The sequence below is a fragment of the Arvicanthis niloticus genome, chromosome 4 (assembly GCF_011762505.2).
Source record: "Arvicanthis niloticus isolate mArvNil1 chromosome 4, mArvNil1.pat.X, whole genome shotgun sequence".
Classification (NCBI taxonomy): Eukaryota; Metazoa; Chordata; class Mammalia; order Rodentia; family Muridae; genus Arvicanthis; species Arvicanthis niloticus.
Genome location: NC_047661.1, coordinates 7,069,026 through 7,088,936, shown reverse-complemented (window position 1 = coordinate 7,088,936; position 19,911 = coordinate 7,069,026). Strand labels below are relative to the sequence as shown.

At 37.0% G+C, this 19,911-nt stretch overlaps 1 protein-coding gene and 1 pseudogene across 3 annotated transcripts in view; both read left to right on the top strand.

Annotated features, from left to right (window-relative positions):
• Agtr1 (angiotensin II receptor type 1) overlaps window positions 1-19,911 on the top strand; it is a 64,002-nt gene that overhangs the window by 30,408 nt on the left and 13,683 nt on the right. Inside the window, exon 2 of one of the 3 annotated variants that reach the window (XM_076932187.1) lies at window positions 9,779-9,852. The exons of the other annotated variants lie outside the window; for them this stretch is intronic. The gene's annotated coding sequence lies outside the window, so the exon portion shown is untranslated. The remainder of the gene's footprint in view (window positions 1-9,778; window positions 9,853-19,911) is intronic. 3 annotated transcript variants of the gene reach the window in all.
• Window positions 8,561-9,414, top strand: LOC117706791 (WD repeat and SOCS box-containing protein 1 pseudogene; annotated as a pseudogene).

Sequence of the window (19,911 nt, the reverse complement as noted above, 5' to 3'; positions counted from 1 at the left end):
TTTTTGTATTTTGAATTCTCTTTGACAATGTTTTCTGTGGTATCTTATGCACCTGAGATTCTCTCTTGTATCTCTTGTATTCTGTTGATGATGCTTGCATCCATGACTACTGATGTCTTTCCTAGGTTTTTCATCTCCATGGTAGTCTCCCTTTGTGATTTCTTTAGTTTCTATTTCTATTTTCATGTCCTACATGGTTTTGTTCAATTCCTTCACCTGTTTGGTGTGTTTTCTTGTAATTCTTTAACGGATTTTTGTGTTTCCTCTTTAAGGGCTTCTACCTGTTTACTTGTGTTCTCCTGTTTTTCTTTAAGGGAGTTATTTATGTCCTTCTTAAAGTCCTCTCTCATCAACATGAGAAGTGGTTTTAAATTAGAACCTTGCTTTTTTGGTGTCATGGAATTTTCAAGATTTGCTATGGTGGGAGAACTGGGTTCTGATAATACCAGAACCTTTGTTTCTGTTGCTTATGTTAGTGTGCATGCCTTTAGCCATCTGGTTATCTCTAGTGCTACCTACACTCACTGTCTCTGACTGGAACCTGTTTGCCCTGTTATCTTGGTTGTGTCAGAACTTTTCAGAATTCAGCTGTCTCTGTGATCCTGTGATCCTGAGGTCCTGGGTGTAAGTGCTCTTGGAAGTCAGGCTGCTTTTGGGATCCTGAAATCCTGGTTTGACCAAGCTCATGAGATCCTGTAATCCTGTTATTCTATGTTCCTGGGCATGTTAGAGCTCCTTGGAGTCCAGCTTTCTCTGGGTTTTGGAGGACTGTGTTCAGAGCTGGTGCCCTAGGATTGCTCAGGGCACTGGCACAGGCCTTTGGAAGAATGTAACTCTCATATCAATAGAATATTTCTTTTTGGTGGAATCTAACATGTAAGCTATCATATCAAGAAAAAAAAATGAAGTGAAATTTAAAATAGTTTTTTTTTCTCTCTAAATGTAAAATTACTAAAAGTCTCCACTTCAGAAATATATTGACTTTGAAACTCTCTTAACTTGAAATCTTGTTTTGATGATGAATACTTTGTGACAATAGCTGGGAAAACAACTAAAACCAGAAGCTGCCTCACATTCATTTTCTATTTTATTATCCATTCCTCATTACACTGGTAGGTACTCATGATGGTTGCCACTGTATCACAAAGTAAAACCTTTTAAAGGAAAACAGAAAGAATCAAAAGCTAATAGAATCATTAGACACCTCTTGGCAATGGGTTTTGTAGCTGTCATTGCAATTTCATTTTAGTTCAACATTATACATATATATATGTGTGTGTGTGTGTGTATAAATATATATATATATAAATAAATTTTTTTATCATCTGCTCTTTGGACAGAAGCTACATATAAGTTACTTCTATTTTTAAGTAGCAATAGACCTGTGATCTGAACTTGGACTGACTTAAGTGACTTATGTCTAATGATTTTTCTCCTAGCAGAAACCCACTAAAGTCTGCAGTGCCCAAGATCATACTGTCACTTTAGCAACTACTATCAGCAGCACTTTTTCGTACAAGCAAATACCGTGCTAGTATCTAATCATACTTTCTGCTGATTCTGATTGCAAGTAACCACCACCAACATTTGGACAATAGCATAGTTAGGGGCTTAGACTGGGACACTGATTCTAGTGCATTTATACACAAAACAGGGAGACTCTGAAGCAAATTTCCCTGTAGAGAAGCCATCTGCCTTCATCTTTTCTCTTCTACTTCTGCTTCTATCTTGTAGACATAATATTGCCAACTGTTTTACACTCCTACCACGATACCTCTCACCATAATGAATTATGCAAACTATGAGTCAAAATAACCCTTCCTTTGTTCATTTGTATTTGTTAAGTGTTTTTCCATAGCAAAAAGGAAAATATATAACTTGGAAAATTGTTATTGAGGCTGTCTTTCTGTGATAAACCTGACCATGGGGTTTATTAGTTTTTGGAACTGGTCTGTGGGAATAATGTTAGGAGTTTTCAACCCCTAACACCATGACTTTCCACTATGATGGACTGTAGCCTCCAACTGTGAGCCAAAATGAGCTTTTCTACAAAATAAGAAAGGCAATAGATACAATGAATTTGACCTAGACATAGCTTCAATTAAATAATCATGTACAGTATTTAACAAAATAAAAGTCATTACTTTAGTTGTCTCAACTAGAATGGCTTAACTCAATATTCAATAAGAAGCCATAGATTGTTTTCATCCATTAGTACATCAGTACAAATTAAAATTCTACATGTCTGAAAATATTTTTCATTTAACAAGAAAAATATCATTTTCTTTTTTTATTATTTATTTACATTTCAAATGCTGTCCCCCCCTTCCCAGTCTTCCCTCTATGAGTCTCCTACCCCATATCCCCTCCCCTTTACTTCTAAGAGGGTGCTATCTTAGAATACCACCTACTACTGCCTCACCCCCCTAACATCCCTCTTCTCTGGAACATTAAGCCTCCACAGGACCAAGTACTTCCCCTCCCACTGATGCCAGATAAGGCAATCCTCTGCTATATATGTAGTGGGAACCACAAACAAGCTCATGTATTCTTTTTGGTGGAGCTCCCTGAGAGCTCCAAGGGGTCCAGATATTTAACACTGTTGTTCTTCCTATGGGGTTACAATCACCTTCAGCTTCTTCAGTACTTCCCCCAGCTCTTCCATTGTGGTCCCTGGGCTCAGTCCAATGGGTGGCTGTGAGTATCTGCATCTGTCTTAGTCAGGTGCTGGCAGAATCTCTCAGAGGACAGCCATGTTAGGCTCCTGTCTGCAATCATGCCTTGTCATCAGCAGTAGTGACGGGGTTTGGTATCTGCAGATGGGATGGATCCCAAGGTGGCACGATCTCTGGTTGGTCTTTCCTTCATTCTCTGACCCATTTTTTGTCCCTGTATTTCCTCTAGACAGAAACATTTCTGGGTCAAAAACCTTGAGATGATATGGGTGGCTGCATCCCTTAACTGTGGACCATGTCTATCTACTGGAGGTGGTCTCTTCAGGTTCTATAACACTGCTGTTGGGCATTTTGGCTAATGTCATTCCTGTTGGGTTCTGGGATCCTCTTGCATCCCTAGTGTCTGGGACATTCTAGTGCCTACCGTTCCCCCCCACACACACACACACTGTTACACATTTACACTCATTCTCCTAGCCCTCTTGACTTCTCTCATGTCTCTCCCCCACACCTGATCATGCCCCCTTTTTGCCCTCCTCCTCCCCTATTCCACCAGGTCCCTTCCTCCCTCTGCCTCCAGTAATCACTTTGTTTCCCATTCTAAGTAGGATTTTAGCATCCACACTTTGGCTTTCCTTCTTCTTAAGCTTCATATGTTCTGTGAGTTGCATTTTGGGTATTCTAAGATTTGGGGCTAATTTCCATTTATGAGTGAGTACATACCATGTATATCCTTTTGTGTCTGGGTTACCTCACTCCGGATGAGTTCTAATTCCATTCATTTGCCTGCAAAATTTATGAAGTTGTCCTTTTAAATAACTGAGTAGTATTCCATTGTGTAAATGTACCACATTTTCTGTATTCATTCTTCTGTTGAGGGAAAACTGGATTGTTTTCTGTTTCTGTTTATTATAAATAAGGCTATTATAAACATAGTGTTGCACATGTCCTTATCATATGATGGAGTGTTCTTTAGGTATGTGCCCAGGAGTGGTCTTCAGGTAAAGCTATTTCCAGTTTTCTGACGAACTACTAGAATCATTTCCAAAGTGATTCCAGCTTTCAATTTCATCAGCAATGGAACAGTGTTTTCTTTCTCACATCCTCACCAGCATCTGCTGTCACCTGAGTTTTTTATCTTAGCAATTCTGATTGGCATAAAGCAGAATCCCATGGTTGTTTTGATTTGCATTTCCCTGATGACTAAGGATGTTAAACATTTCTTTAGGTGAATCTCAGTCATTTGAGATTTCTCAGTTGAGAATTCATTGTTTAGCTCTGTACCCCATTTTTATTTAGGTTATTTGCTTTTCTGGAGTCTAACTTCCTGAATTCTATGTGTATTTTGGATACTACTCCTCTATAGGATGTAGGGTTGATAAAGATCTTTTCTCAATCTGTAGGTTGCTGTTTTGTACTATCGACAATGTCCTTTGACTTACAGTTTTGTGAGGGTTCATTTATCAATTGTTGATCTTAGAGCTTGAGCCATTGGTGTTCTGTTCAGGAAAATTTCCCTCTTGCCAATATATTTGAGGCTATTTCCCAGTTTCTCTTTTAATAGATTCAGTGTATCTGGTTTTACATTGAGGTCTTTGATCCACTTGGACTTGAGCTTTGTACAAGGAGGTAAAAAATGGATAAATTACTATTCTTCTACATGGAGACCACCAGTTAGGTCAGCACCATTTGTTGAAGATGCTTTCTTGTTTCCACTGTATGGTTTTGGCTTCTTTGTTAAAGATCAAATGACCATAGGTGTGTTTGGTTTATTTCTGAGTCTTCATTTATATTCCATTGATCTATCTCTCTGTCTCTGTACCAATATGATGCTGTTTTTTATCACTATTGTTCTATAGTACAGCCTAAGGTTAGGGATGATAATTCTCCCAAAAGTTCTTTTACTATTGAAAATTGTTTTCACTGTCCTGCATTTTTTGTTATTTCATACGAAGTTGAGAATTGCTCTTTCTATCTCTGTGAAGAAATTAGTTGGAATTTTAATGGGGATTATTTGAATGCTTTTGGTAACTTGGTCATGTTTACTATGTTAATCATAGTGATCCATGAGTATGGGAGATCTTTCCATCTTCTGAGGACTTCTTTGATTTCTTTTTCAGAAACTTGAAGTTCTGGTGATTCAGATCTTTCACTTACCTGATTAGAGTTACACCAAGATATTTTATATTACTTTTGAGTACTGTGAGGGGTGTTGCTTCCCTAATTTCTTTCTCAGCCCATTTATCCTTTGTGTGGAGTAAGGCTACTGATTGTTTGAGTTAATTTTATATCCAGCCACGTTGCTGAAGTTGTTTATCAGGTGTAGAAGTTCTCTGGTAGAATCTTTGGGGTCACTTATATATACTACCTTATCATCTGCAAATAATGATACCTTGCCTTCTTCCTTTCCAATTTTATCTCTTTGACCTCCTTTTGTTACCTAGAACTTCAAGTACTGTACAAAACAAATAGGGAGAGTGGGCAGCCTTGTCCCTGATTTTACTGAGATATCTTCAAGTTTCTCTCAATTTAATTTGATGTTGGCTGTTGGTTTGCTGTATATTCCTCTTATTATTTTGGGGTATATGCATTGATTTCTTGATCTCTTGAAGACTTTTAACATGAAGGAATATTGTATTTTGGCAAAGGGTTTTTCTGCATCTAATAAAATGATCCTGTGATTTTTTTTCTTTGAGTTTGTTTATGTAGTAGATTACATTGATGGATTTCTGTATATTGAACCATCCTCGCATCCCTGGGATGAAGCCTACTTGATTGTGGTGAATGATCATTTTGATGTGTTCTTGGATTTGGTTTTCAAGAATTTTCTTGAGTATTTTTGCACCAATATTCATAAACAAAATTGGTCTGAAGTTCTCTTTCTTTGTTGGGTCTTTGTGTGGTTTAGGTATCAGCATAACTGTGGCTTCATAGAACAAAGTAGGTAGTGTTCCTTTTGTTATTATTTTATGGAATAGTTTGAGAACTATTGGTTTTAGGTCTTCTTTGAAGCTCTGATAGAATTCTACACTAAAACCATCTGGCCCTGGGGGTTTTGGTTTTGGTTTTGTGTTGTTGTTGTTGTTGTTGCTGTTGTTGCTGTTGTTGTTGTTGTTGTTGTTGTTGTTGTTGCTAGGCTTTTAATGACTACTTTTATTTCCTTAGGGTTAGGGTCTGCTTAGATAGTTTACCTGATTCTGATTTAACTTTGTTATGTGGTATATGTCTAGAAAATTATCTATTTCATCTAGATTTTTCAGTTTTTCTGAGTAAAGGCCTTTTGAGTAGGATTTTGTTGTGTAAAATATTTTAAAAGAATCACTCACTACTGCTGGCAAAGCACTGGTGAACAAGCCAGCTTGTTCTCAGCCTGGGAGATATGTTGACCTGTTCTCAGCCCAGCAGACACTCCGACTCAGAGCTCTGAAACTGCTCTCTCCACTGTGGCTGGCAACTGCCATGCCTGTTCCATACTTCCAAATTCCTGTGGCTGGCTTGGGTGCTCTGTCACTGTACCCACTGGAACCCAGTTGAGTCACAGCATGAAAAAAACACCATGCAATCTTAGTTTAGAATCAACAGGCAACACAATCACTAAGTGCAGAAGCTAGCATCCTAATTTTGTAAGCTATTTTAAGTTATAAATCCTCCAGTTACCAACACTGTACTTCATGCCCTCTTCTATCTAATAAGAAGTTTCTTTCTTCTGACTCCTCTTCCTCTCTCCAATCTGGAAGTTCTGCCTCCTTCTTGCCCAGTTTGTTCATTAGGGGAAGGCTCTGCCACAGGATCTGATGTTTTTTTTTTTAATTTCCTCAGTTTCTGTTGTTATGTCTCTCCTTTTCATATCTAATTTTGTTAATTTTTGTTAATTTTTTTCTTTAGATAGTTTGGCTAAGGTTTATCTATCTCGTTGATTTTCTTAAATAACCATCTCTTAGTTTTGTTGGTACTTTGTATCATTCTCTTTGTTTCTAATTGGTTGTTTTCAGACCTGAGTTTGATTATTTCCTGCTACCTACTCCTTTTGAGTGTGTTTGCTCCTTTTTGTTCTAGAGCTCTTAGGTGTGCCGTTAAGTTGCTAGTGTAGGATCTCTCTAATTTCTTCATGAGGGCACTTAATGCTTCCTCTTAGCACTGCTTTCATTGTGTCCCGTAAGTTTGGATATGCTTTGCTTTCATTTTCACTAAATTCTAGGAAGTCTTTATTTTCCTTCTTTATTTCTTCCCTGACCAAGTTATCATTGAGTAGAGAGTTGTTCAGTTTCCATTTCTGTTGTTTTTGTTATTATTGAAGACCAGCCTTACTCCATGGTGATGTGACAGCATTCATGGGATTATTTCAATTGCATCTCTTGAGGCTTGTTTTGTGTCCAGTTATATGGTTAATTTTGGAGAAGGTACTATGTGGTGCTAAGAAGAAGATATATTCATTTGTTTGGGGGTGAAATGTTCTATAGATACCTGTTAAATCCATTTGGCTCATAATTCCTGTTAGTTTCACTGTGTCTCTGTTTAATTTCTGTTTCCATTAGCTGTCTGTTAGTGAGAGTGGTGTTGTGAACTCTTGCACTACTATTGTGCTTTTGAGCTTTAGTAGTGGTGCTTTAACAAATGTGAGTGACCTTGCATTTGGGGTATAAATGTTCAGAACTGAGAGTTCATCTTGGTGGAGTTATCCTTTGATGAGTATGAAGTCTGCTTGCCCATCTCTTTTGATAAGTTTTGGTTGAAAGTCTATTTTATTGGGTATTAGAATGGCTACTCCAGCTTGTTTCTTGGCACCATTTGTTTGGGATTTTTATTTTATTTTATTTTATTTTATTTTCAAATGGTACAAAACTGTTTTTGTTTTCTTTTTTAAGTTTCATAAGTTTGGATTGTAGACAAATGATTTTAGTCAATACTTGTGTGTACTTTTTGCCTCATACTTAAGTGAAAATAATTACTTATCTTAAATTAGTTTATAAGACAAGGTAAGATTTTTATTACTGCAAAATCACTTAGACTATTTTCATCCTTAGCAAAATATTTCAGTTAAATATAATGCACTGTGGGTTCTGGATGGAGAAAGATTATCTGCTTAGTTTATGGCTCTTTTAGGAACCGTTCTAAAGCTAAATGACAAAGCCTTTATTTGGTAAGTGGGCAGTAAATATGGCAAGCATCTCTGCTGCCAAAGACATAAAACAGCCAATAAATTAGATTCTTTTATTAAAACCCACTATTGGAGTCCATCATGGGAAACAACCAGGGCGGGAACTCTGCAGGATAGAAACCAGCAGAAACTATGGAGGAATGCTGCTTACTGACTTGTTTGAGGCTTTTGTTTTTCTTATAAAACTTAGAACCACCTGCCCAGGAGTAGCACTGCTCACAATGGGCTGAGATTTCTCACATGTATCACTAATCAAGAAAATGCCCATAGGCATGCTTCCTGGGGCAATCTGATGGGAGACAGCACCTCAATTGAGGTTCCCTATTTCCCGTGAGATCACTCACTATAGGGGAACTTTTAGCTCCAGCAGCTCCTTTCAACAAGAAATGTGGTGGTGAAAACTGGACTGCTGCTTTTGCTCCAGATAGTTCCTCCTTTGTGTGGTTACAAGGATATCATATTGTGAAGCTTGTCCTGTGGTCCCAGTGCCTTAAGAACTTTGTTTTACATGGTTCCAAGAATGTTACCAATCCAAGCTGTCTAAAATTGGCAAGACAAAGTAGTAATGGTGGTCAAAAAAATAAACCCCATGAACACATTATAGACTGTGGAGACATAGTTTGGAGTCTTGCTTTTGGGTCTTCAGTTCCAGAAAAACAGAGTCGTTGCATTAATATAGAATGGCATCGGTTCAGATTTAGACAGGATCAGCTACTCCTTGCCACAGGATTAAACAATTGTCGCATCAAAATATGGGATGTATATACAGAAAAACTCCTCCTTAATTTGGTAGACCACACTGAAGTGGTTAGAGACTTAACTTTTGCTCCAGATGGGAGCTTACTCCTTGTTTCAGCTTCAAGAGACAAAAACTCTTAGAGTGTGGGACCTGAAAGATGATGAAAACATGGTGAAAGTATTGCAGGGACATCAGAACTGGGTGTACAGTTGTGCATTCTCTCCCGACTGTTCTACGCTGTGTTCAGTTGGAGCCAATAAAGCAGTTTTCCTTTGGAATATGGGTAGATACACCATGATAAGGAGACTGGAAGGCCATGATGTAGCTTGTGACTTTTCTCCTGATGGCATTACTAGCTACTGCATCTTATGATACTCGTGTATATGTCTGGGACCCACACAGAGGAGACCTTTTGTTGGAGTTCGGGCACCTGTTTCCCCCACCTACTCCAACATTTGCTGGAGGAGCAAGTGACCGGTGGGTAAGAGCTGTGTCTTTCAGACATGATGGACTGCATGTTGCCAGCCTTGCTGATGATGAAATGGTGAGGTTTTGGAGAATCGATGAGGATTGTCCAGTACAAGTTGCACCTTTGAGCAATGGTCTTTGCTGTGCCTTTTCTACTGACGGCAGTGTTTTAGCTGCTGGGACACATGATGGAAGTGTGTGTTTTTGGGCCACTCCAAGGCAAGTCCCTAGCCTTCAACATTTATGTCGCATGTCAATCCGAAGAGTGATGCCCACCCAAGAAGTCCAGAAACTGCCTGTTCCTTCCAAAATGTTGGAGTTTCTCTCCTACCGGGGTTAGAACAAGGACTGTCTTTCCTGGTACGGCCTGACAGGACACCCTCTATAGAACACACCTCAAGCTTTGCCAGCTCAAACACCTGTTCTTGAGGGCTCGGAAGATTTATTTAATTTGATCCACTCTTATACTTCATTAGTTGGACTTTTAGAGCATTATTTATAGACTATAGGAGAAAGATTTCTGAACATATCATGTAATTTTTTAAGATTAACTGTGAAAACATTACATACATGTATATATTTAGACATGAGCTGCTGCTATATATTGAGTGGGCCCTTAGTTTTCTCTTAGTTCTGACCTGTAAATATTACTTTAATAGAGCCACAACGTGTATATGTGCTGTTCATTAGAGCGAATTCAGTGGAATTTTTGTTCTTTTTTTTTTTTTTATTTGGCAGCATTGAGTTTAGATGATGCTGAATAAAACAGAATTGCCTCATAGAAAATGGAATGGATGGTGTGAAACTGACCGGTAAGAGAGAATTTTCAGATGTGAAAAAGATTTTCCAAAAGAATGGTGTCTGAGAGTTTGAATGTGATATTTAAAAAAAGAGCCAAGTGAAAGGATAGCTAGAAAAAAGTTGGCTCTCCTAGACCTTAATTTTGGAAAGCATCTACCTACCCCTCAGAGAATGAAGTATTATGCATTCTTGTCAATTTGAAAACTACATCTACTGTGTTATTGCTGAATATTTTTTTTAATACTAAAGGACAATTATTTTAAGACCATGGGTTTTGTTTTTTAACATACTTTGTTTCTGCAGAGTATGATATTGGTGACATACCAAAGAAAGCAATACACAATTTGTCTGCTTTAGCCTTCTTTTATTTATCTCATCTGCAGATGTTGAGAATGTATGCTTATGTAAAATGCTTGTTTTTTATCTTTGTTGAGTTTTTTAATTAAATGACATAAAAACACTAAAAACAAAAAAAAAACCACTATTGGATATGAATGTTCCTGTGCCTTAATCTAATTGATTATAACATACATCTTTTCCTATACAATTTCATCAATTAATAGTTGAGATATTATCCCCACTTTATCAAGAGTAAAGAAGACTATTAGATGTAGTAGTTTTCCAAGATCAAATAGCAATTTTAATATGTCAGGGCTCTTCCAGAGACATCTGTACCCAGGCAAGGTAGAGTGACAGGAAGCAGATATAACTGCCCCAATGAAAACAAGAAATAATTTGGACACACTTATAAATCAATGGTTTTCAAGACAATGGTCATTGGGTAACAAAGACATATGATCCATAACTCCCAGGGTTCCCTGAGAGACGAAGGAAGAGTCAGTGATTGCCCCAATGCCTGGAAGCAATTTCAAATCAAGATGCAGAGAAGACAAGCCCAAGCAAAACCTGAAGCCTCCCTAAACTGAGGGGATGGAGTTCAGAGAAGCCAAAGAGGCTTGGGTCTACAAAATAGAAGAGCAGGGAGGAGGCAACAACTGCACCAAGAAAAGGAGTAAAAATCTACTGAGGGCTCTGGGGGTTTTATAATGCATGGGCATCGGGTATTGTATCATAAAGAAGTGAAAATAACTCCTGTACCAAATGTAGCTTTGATTCTACCTAACAAAATCTAAAAGCATGACTCTCAAAGAGTCAAAATTTAGACACAGCTCAACAACTGCACAAAAACAAACCTAAAGAATTTTAATTTAAAAAAGATAAAGTACACAACAAAGTAAAATTTATGATGTTTATGATTCATCGTAAAACTATCATGCATAAAAAAGGCAAGAAATGTTTACAAAAATGAAAAATAATAGAAGTAATGCTGTAGTGGCACAAATAATATTATCATATTAGAACATTAAATGTTTTTATAACTATATTTAGGAAGAATCATATTTAGGGAGCTGGATGAAAGCATGGACATGATTAATAGATCCATATCTTATAAATAGATATGAGTGGTTGACATTTTTCTTCTAGAGCTAAAATCACAACTGATGTCAGAAGCTTTGATCATGGCTGCTCTGCCTTCTCTCCTTCCTTAGCTTGAGCCCAGATGCTTTTGCTCAATACTAGGCTCTAAAAAGCTGCTTTTCAGAGAACAGTTAGTCACTATCTAACTCCGTTTGCACAGAATCTCCTGCCCTGTCCTTGTTCCTGGGGAGTAGTCTACCACCTTCCATATCTAGAATTACTTCATTCTTGAATGTCAGTCCTTGAAAAAGTAGCCACCAATAATAGCCCTGAATGAGATGTTACAAGAAATCTGACATGAGACCACAATCTTCTTCCCATGTTCTCTGCTTTGTTCTGAAAGCTCTAGATTTATAAGGCATGAAATGTCATCACTTCATGTGAAAGATAATAACATGAAAATTAGTACTTTTTCAGATTTGTTTTTGATTTAAATTTCTGAGAACTTCTTACATGAGGATTCATACCATTTGCACCCCTACATCTTCCTTTCCAACTCTTTCTGTGTCCCCACTCCCTCTGGAGTGAATGGCCTTTTCTTCTCTAATTACTCCTGATAAACACACATACACACACACAAATAAATATATATGTGTGTTAGTCCATGTTGCTCATGTGTACATGTGTGTGGTGGCTGGGTTTTGTCAGCTTGGCACAAGCTACAGCCATCTAGAAACAGTGAATATCAATTAAGAAACTATTCTATCAAAATCGTAAGTCTATGGTACATTTTTTAATTACTGATTGATATGGGAAAACCCAGGCTACTATGAGTGGTGCTACCCCTGACAGGTAGTCCTAGGTTATACAAGAAAGCAGACTAAACATTACAAGGAGACCAGAACAATAAGAATTTTCCCATGGTTCTGCATCAGTTCCTGCTTCCAAATTCGTGCTCTGAGTGGCTGACATAGCTTCCCTTCATGATGAATTCTAAGTTGTAATATGCAATAAACCCCTTCCTTCTCAAGTTGGTTTTCCTCATGGTACTTATCACAAAAGGTGAACTAAGAAAATGTGTTTAGGGCTGACTATTGGGTCTCATGGGGCAGATTCTGCCATTTGGATAAATTACCACTTGGTATGGGAAAAAAAAAAAAAACTGATCTCCATTCCTCTGTAACCATAGATCTTTATATATACAGGAGACCTTTTAAATTTTCCTGCCATGTTGACAACTCAACTGATGTCTTTATGTAGGTCTTATTTAGGTGACCTTATTGTTGATAGATCATAGGTGTAGCTACCCTGTTACATCTAGAAGATACAGACAGTAGGCATTCTTGTACATTTCCTAAGGTTTACTTAGCTATAGAATTTGCATTGCAGATATATCAACTGAGATTGGACATTCATAAAATTAGTATGTTTGCAGCTCCCTACAATTCTTTTCCAAGGTACAAGACAAAAGATTAAGGACTATGTTATTCTGACTAACCAATTAATCAAAATATACATGCTATCTTTGTGTAAAACTTTAAAATATCCTTATGATAATTAGACTACTTTTCTCCAATAAAGCTTAAAAGTCAATTCTCTTGTTTAGGAATTTTTTTTAGGGCTAGATAGGCAAACAATGTAAATGCTAGCCAAGTGTCACTTGTAATCAGAAAACATAGCTTATTCATTAAGTATTAATCTAGTGAAAATCATTGTTCAATACGTCTACTTAATCAAATCAGATACATTCGCTTTGTATTTTCATGTTCATCTTTGTTCCAAACATAAAGGAAATATACTTTTACCAAAACCACAAATTCAGCCTTGTGGTATAAATTGTTGATAATTCCATAGCCATGCCATGAAGTTCACCTTAGGATATGCAACAATAAAGCAATCAAAAGTAAGTTTTTCAAAGTATTAAAATATGCTAAGTGTATCCATTCTCACCAGCGTATACAATAGTCTCCTTCACTACAGATGACATGTGAACACTATGACAGTAATTCAACAAATGTCAAAATAATAACTACACATGTGCAAATATAATATATGTTGTCCTGCATCTGCCCACACAACAATTTCACTTAGGTGAAATGTAACTTGAAGATGCGCACAGCATCTTTGACTGGGTAGAAAAAGAAGAAATGAAAACTACATTGTTAACAGGGACAACAAAGAAATAGTTCTGGGATAAGGCTCATCTTTTGTTGAAACAACCATCTGAGGTTGTTTCAAAGAGGCAAAGCTCATCTTGGGCACAGAAAGAGTGCTTTCTCAGAGCAGCCCACAAACTCTCATCTGTGTGTTCTTCCCAAAACCTCCACAGCCTGGACCAAGGATAATTTACCCTAAGTATTTTGTGTCAAGTGAACATGTTAGAAAGGTATCTGTAGCATCTTGCTGAAACTTCAAATCTGCTTTCCCAACTGTAAAATCAGATAGTTGACATTGGTCCAGCATGGCAAATAGGAAGCCCAAGAACCAAATCCAGTCATAGAAGCGTTTAGTTTACTCCCACAGTGTTTTATTGTTTGTTATCATTTACACTAGTGACAATATTTTCAAAAAGTATTTCACATAAAATATGTAATTTTCAGCTTGTTTTTAAAAATCAGGTTGCAATAACTGACAAGTAAATTCTTGTCTTCCTCCCAAAATAAACCACACCCTCCTTTCACCGTGATTCTATATTTCCATTATTTCCAGATCTTGTAAGTATTTGAATATAAGTCTCCTGGAACTCCAAATTTATATGGTTCATTAAAAATTAAATGGTGTGTGTAAACTGGAGTCTGTTTATCCCAAGATATCTAAGATGATCTGCATATTAAATTAGTTTCACAGAATTCTATTGAACTTTGCCTGCCATGGTGTGGATAAATTCATCCTAATTTGTTTTGTATTATTTACATAGCAATAAAGTAATCTCAAAGTGTTATCAGTAGAAAATATAGTATTATACAATTATCAGAAAGTGAAACCTCTAAAATAATATTTTAAAATAGCAATCACTACATGATAACTGAGAAATTCAAGGAAGAGCTGGAAATACTAGGGCAGATGTAGGCAAGAGAAGCATTGTATTTCTAAAAAAAAAAAATTCTTTCATTTAATTAGTTGACTTTGATTCACTGACCTAAGGTCTGTAGTGATTTGGTTGTGTTCCTTTAACTTCATCTTACAAATATCTATACTTAAATGATACTTAAAATGATTGTTCTGTCATTTCTTAAAAATTGATTTATAATTTGCTTTATTTAATTAATAACATTTTATATCAGCACATCTGTTAAGGGATTTTTGCATTATTTTGATCAATCTGTTGGCCATATGTAATACTGCAACAAATTACACATAAAAGGTAAAGTTTTATTGGTATATGTATAGAGGCCACATGAAAATATAGAGACTATAAATATAACAGCAATTACAATCAATAACAATTGTATATTTTACATGCAGCAACCTTTCCCCTACTTTTTATTCAACCCTCATGTTCACAGTACACAGCTGGCTTTTATCCCATTTCAAATAAATGAATACTAAGGTCAAAAAGAATGAGTAAATTAGCCAATTGCATGATTTGTAAGAGTTGTAACTGTAAAGCGTATTTGTTTGTTGTAATACAGCAACCAATAGGCTAAATCGGCTAAATCAATATTTCCTTTTAGGATTCTAAGTGCTGACACTAGGGATTTGATTCAGTGGTATATGAACAATGCTCTGAGCTCAATCCCAGCATGACCCCACCCACATGTGCTTCTCACACTTGTAATCTCATTACTCAGGAGGTAAAGGCAGAAGGACCAAAAAGTCAAGGTCATCTTCGGTTACATAACATGTTCAAGGCCAGACATTGCTGTGTGAGACTCTGCTTTAAAGTAAAGCAATACAAAGTGCTTAATATTTGTTATTACCTACTTTAAAATATGCAGTGGCTTCACATCACAGTCATTTGCTAAATTTGCTTTTATTCATGGCCACTCTATCCATGCTGAATGTGTCCTATATTTTGAAGAAATTATAGAAATTATTTTAAATACATTATCCAGTTCTGACTCACAGGTTAAGACTATTTGCTGTTGCTCCAAAAACGCTGTTTGTTTATAAGCAACCACATGGTGACTCATAAACATCAGTAACTTCAGTTCCAGGGGTTCAGATGCCATCTCTTTTGGCCTCTGCACACTCATGCATGCATTTTCTCTCTCTCTCTCTCTCTCTCTCTCTCTCTCTCTCTCTCTCTCTCTCTCTCTCTCACACACACACACACACTCAAAATATAAAAGTAAATAAATCTTAAAAATCTTAATTTTATCATTTCACAACATTCTTCTATGAGCAAAGTAGAGGCTTCCCAATATCATTTTCCATTTCTCAAATAAAGTCCCAATGGAAATTTAACTGTAGGCTAGAACAAGGAAGTAGGCTTCAGACATGAAAATGACCTTGTGCTAGGACAGGGAAGTAGACTCAGATACTTTGGTCATCCTGATAACCCCTTAGAAACAGTGATCACAGGGGTATTCACATAATTGAGTTTAACGCCTTGCTTTTTTTTTTTTTTTTTTTTTTACTATTTGTGTTTATTGTCTTGCTTGTTCCTTGACTATTTGCATCTATTCTATTGCTAGTTCCTAAATCTAGAACTGACCTTAATACATGCACGTAATTAAAATGGTATAAAAGCAAAAAGAAGGAGGGGGTGGGATAGGGGGCTCTAAGGAGGGGAAATGGGGAAAGAGGATGACATCTGAAATGTAAATAAATAAAAATTCAATAAAAAAGAAAATTTAATTGCTTGCCTGAGATCTTATATTTGTTACTGTACTGTGTTGTGGCAAAAAATAAATAAGTAACCTAAGCTCTCCAAGCCTAGTTCTGGATGAGTCTGTGTTCTAAATATGCTTTTAACCCTGTTACTCTTACAGTCAGTTAATTCCCATCTGTAAATTCCTAAATCACATTGCTCTTTTCTTAGTGATGCTGTCTTATATTAATTTTCAGCATCAGCTGAAATGGAGATCATTTCTTTTATGTCTAGTTTTGGTGGATTCTGCCTCTTTGCTTTTATGCTTATCAGTTTTTTCTTCTTTTCTGTGACCTTTTGACAGTTTCATATTTTCAAGGAAAGGGCCTTAAACATGGATTTCTTTGCCTACTATGCAGGGAGTTGTGAATCCTGACTTCAAATGCCTCACCAAAACATTACCCAGTTGGCCCTAGTATACAGAAGAAGCCACATTCTGATAAGAATTGAGTTGACATTTTCATAGTAAGATAATGGAGGTTAGCCCATCACCATCCAGGCCTCAGTCATGGTGGGCAACTGCTCTATCACTGAACTACAAAGCAAGCCTTCAGAGAGGAGAGCTCTTAACAGCAGAGAGGGGAGTGTATAATTCCCTCCAGTTTAGCTCGTTTTTCAAACTCTGAAATTTGAGGAGAAAATTTCAAAGAAATAAACCATTATACTTATGGCCATGGATGTCTATTCTAATAATAATGCTACTTGGAAGTTTTCCTCAGTAATGTTCTTTGGGGAGGGAGGAAGGGAGGAAAGGAAAGGAAAGGAAAGGAAAGGAAAGGAAAGGAAAGGAAAGGAAAGGAAAGGAAAGGAAAGGAAAGGAAAGGAAAGGAAAGGAAAGGAAAGGACAGCCTGGTGGATCAGAACAGGTGGCTCTCTCTGTAGTAAAGGTGAGTATTAGAAAATCAAGCTAAGCCATTAATCTCTGTGTGGTAAATAGCTAGACTATTTGTTCCTTGATATGTTTAACTTTTTCTTCCTCACATTTCTTGAATTAGCTTCATTACAACTAGAGTCATACTGCCATGTTATATTTAATGAACTGTTTCTGAATTTATATGTGAATATTGCAATGTCAGTTCAGATTTTGTGGATGCAAGGTCCTCTGTGACCCTTGATTTGACACAGTCAGGTGCCTGAGGACATCATACCAGCAGAGGGCAGAGTTTCACCTCCTGTTACGTCATTCTCATGGTGAACTTGGAACCAACACAAGAGTTGTCTAGTCTAGTCCCTTGACATACCTACAAACCTACAAGAAACTCACTCTTTGCCTCTGCTAGCATTTGAATAGATATCCTTGAGAGTGTACTTTCTAGAATTATTACATAAGCAGATGTTTATCCAATTTCTATGGACAGAGTTCTTCCTGTAAGTAAATAACACCATCTTGGACTTTTGAGGAGTTACACAACAGGATCTGACCCCTTGCATGGAATGTGTAATATTCCTGGGAAGACAAAATATTGAAGTCAAGAATTCTAATAAAATATACTTCAGAGATAACTAAATCCATAAAAGAAAAAGAGTCAGGACCATATCAGTGTTTCTCAATTTCACAGTTGGGGCCACATATGCTGGGAGATAACCCCCAGCTTGGGGGAGAAGGGGAGAGAAATGCAGCTGGTTCTTCTTTCTTCTCCTCCTCCATCTGTCCGGTTCTTCTTGAGGCAGCCCCTATGCTACTGTAGCTGGCCTGCAGTCAGCATCCTGGCCCTAAGACCATCAAGGAGTTAAGTAAATAGCCTTGTACTATCCTAAAAACTTCTTCTGAGGATAAGAGACTGCAGGCTAGGGTAACACCTGTAGCCTAACAGCAGAGGATTAGGCAACATGGCCTTTGTTCTATCTCAGCAGGAACTGCTGGGCTCTAACTTGTGGCTGCGAAGAAAAGACACTTAGAAAAGTTACTATAGAGTTTATTAAGTGTAAAAAGTATCCTATGAAAGCTATCTGAGGGGAAACATGGAAAGGTCCTGAGTGGGGAAGAAGAAAAGATTCTAACAAAGTAAAAAACCTAAGGGAGAAAAATTCTAGGCAGGGGGAAAGGAAAGGGCGACGGGGTCTTAACTAACTAACTGATTCCTAACTCGCTAATTTAACTAACTCACTATTCTAACTGACCACCCGCTTTGTCTTTGTCTTCAGTATTTATACATCTTTCAGAGTACATGGTCACATGTTACAAAGTTCATCACAAGTTCACACCAAAATTCAAATCATAAATTGAAATAGAAGTTTACAACACAGAATGTTTACATGAATATTCATTAGGAGTAATTATCTAACTAGACATTCATCACCTGTCTAGCTCCACAGGTTCGCAGAAAGTTTGAAACTATAACTTAAGAAATTAATGAAGTTTTGTATAGATAAACTCAGGCAATATTTTCTCTTCTGTCCTGGTACCTATAATAAATTGTGGATTCCCTCTAGTAACCTAGGCTAATTGTTTTATGACCTCTTGGAATGTGCTCTAAGCAGGAGAAGGTCCAGTTACTATCTCTCTCCAGGCAATTAACTTATAACACTCAGGAGACTGGCAGAGTTCTCTTTGCAGTTTCAACTATGTCTGAGGGACTTAATAGCAGTCCCCGTATAAAAGAGCTGAATATTCACTGATATAATTTTAGGAATTCTTATAGGATCATCATTAAGACTTAAGAAGTCATCTATTTGTTTATATAGCATCACTACAAGACAGTACATCTTCGTGGATCTGCAGAGATCTGCTACAAAGGGGAGTGCTATTGCTTGGTGATAGTAGCATATGTATAATAATAATAATAATGGGAAAAGCATATTAATAGCAGGAATCTTTCCTAAAATCACGTCCACCACAGCCTTGCTAATGGGGCACATTCGTCGCAGATTATATAATAATCCAAGGCAAGCATTTCAGGACGGTCATCTGCTCATTATTAGCTTGTCCCATTATGGCTCCTGACACACATATTTATTTTTCTTTCTTTCTTTTTTCTTTCTTTCTCTCTTTATTTTTTTGTAAAAAAGCAGGTTTATTTGGGAATGGGCTCCTGAGTGAGTTCACCACTCTCAGGAGATGAAAGCAGAAGAAGCCTCCCACTATTTCTTTATCAGGGAGTATATCTGCTGCATTATAAAACAATGGACATTAACCCTAGCCTCTAAGTAGTAAATGCTGACAGCCTTCCTCCTTTGATTATTTCACCATAAAAATGAAATATGTGTCCATGTACCAAATGCCCCAAAGAGCAAAATTGCCCCATGAGTATAAGCCCTGAACAAGGTCATAAACGTGACTTGACTTGTAAAAATGGTGTTACACTTGAAGTACTAATTTTTGAATAGCAAAATATAAGCACCTGCTCTGGGAGTTTGTTTACTTACTTACATTAAATATGAAAATTACCCATTTCTTCTTCATAGGGCTCCCATATATAGTAAAGTGATTGGCATAGTACTTGAAATATAGTAAATATGCTTTAATAATATATGTTACTGTTAATAGGAAACCACTATTGTGAGTCCTTTCTCTGAATCAGATTCCAGCAGAACTTAACAGAAAAATAAAGTAACTGCATAGTAAATAAACTTGATGGGACTCCTGTTCATGGTTTTATGCTGAAATATGTAACAACTGGCAAGATCAAAGTGAGCTTTCCCCATTACTATGCTAGTCACCTCAAGGATGCTCTATCTTCCTCTATGTGAAAGTTGAAGAGAAGGAGCACATCCACCAGGAAGTTTGAAGAGGGGCCAGTGATCTAGATATAAATGTTTACATGTTTTGGGAGCTTCCTATGTACAGATTAGTTCTGTGTAAATATTTTCCAACAGGGAGGCCTGAAATGATGGTTCT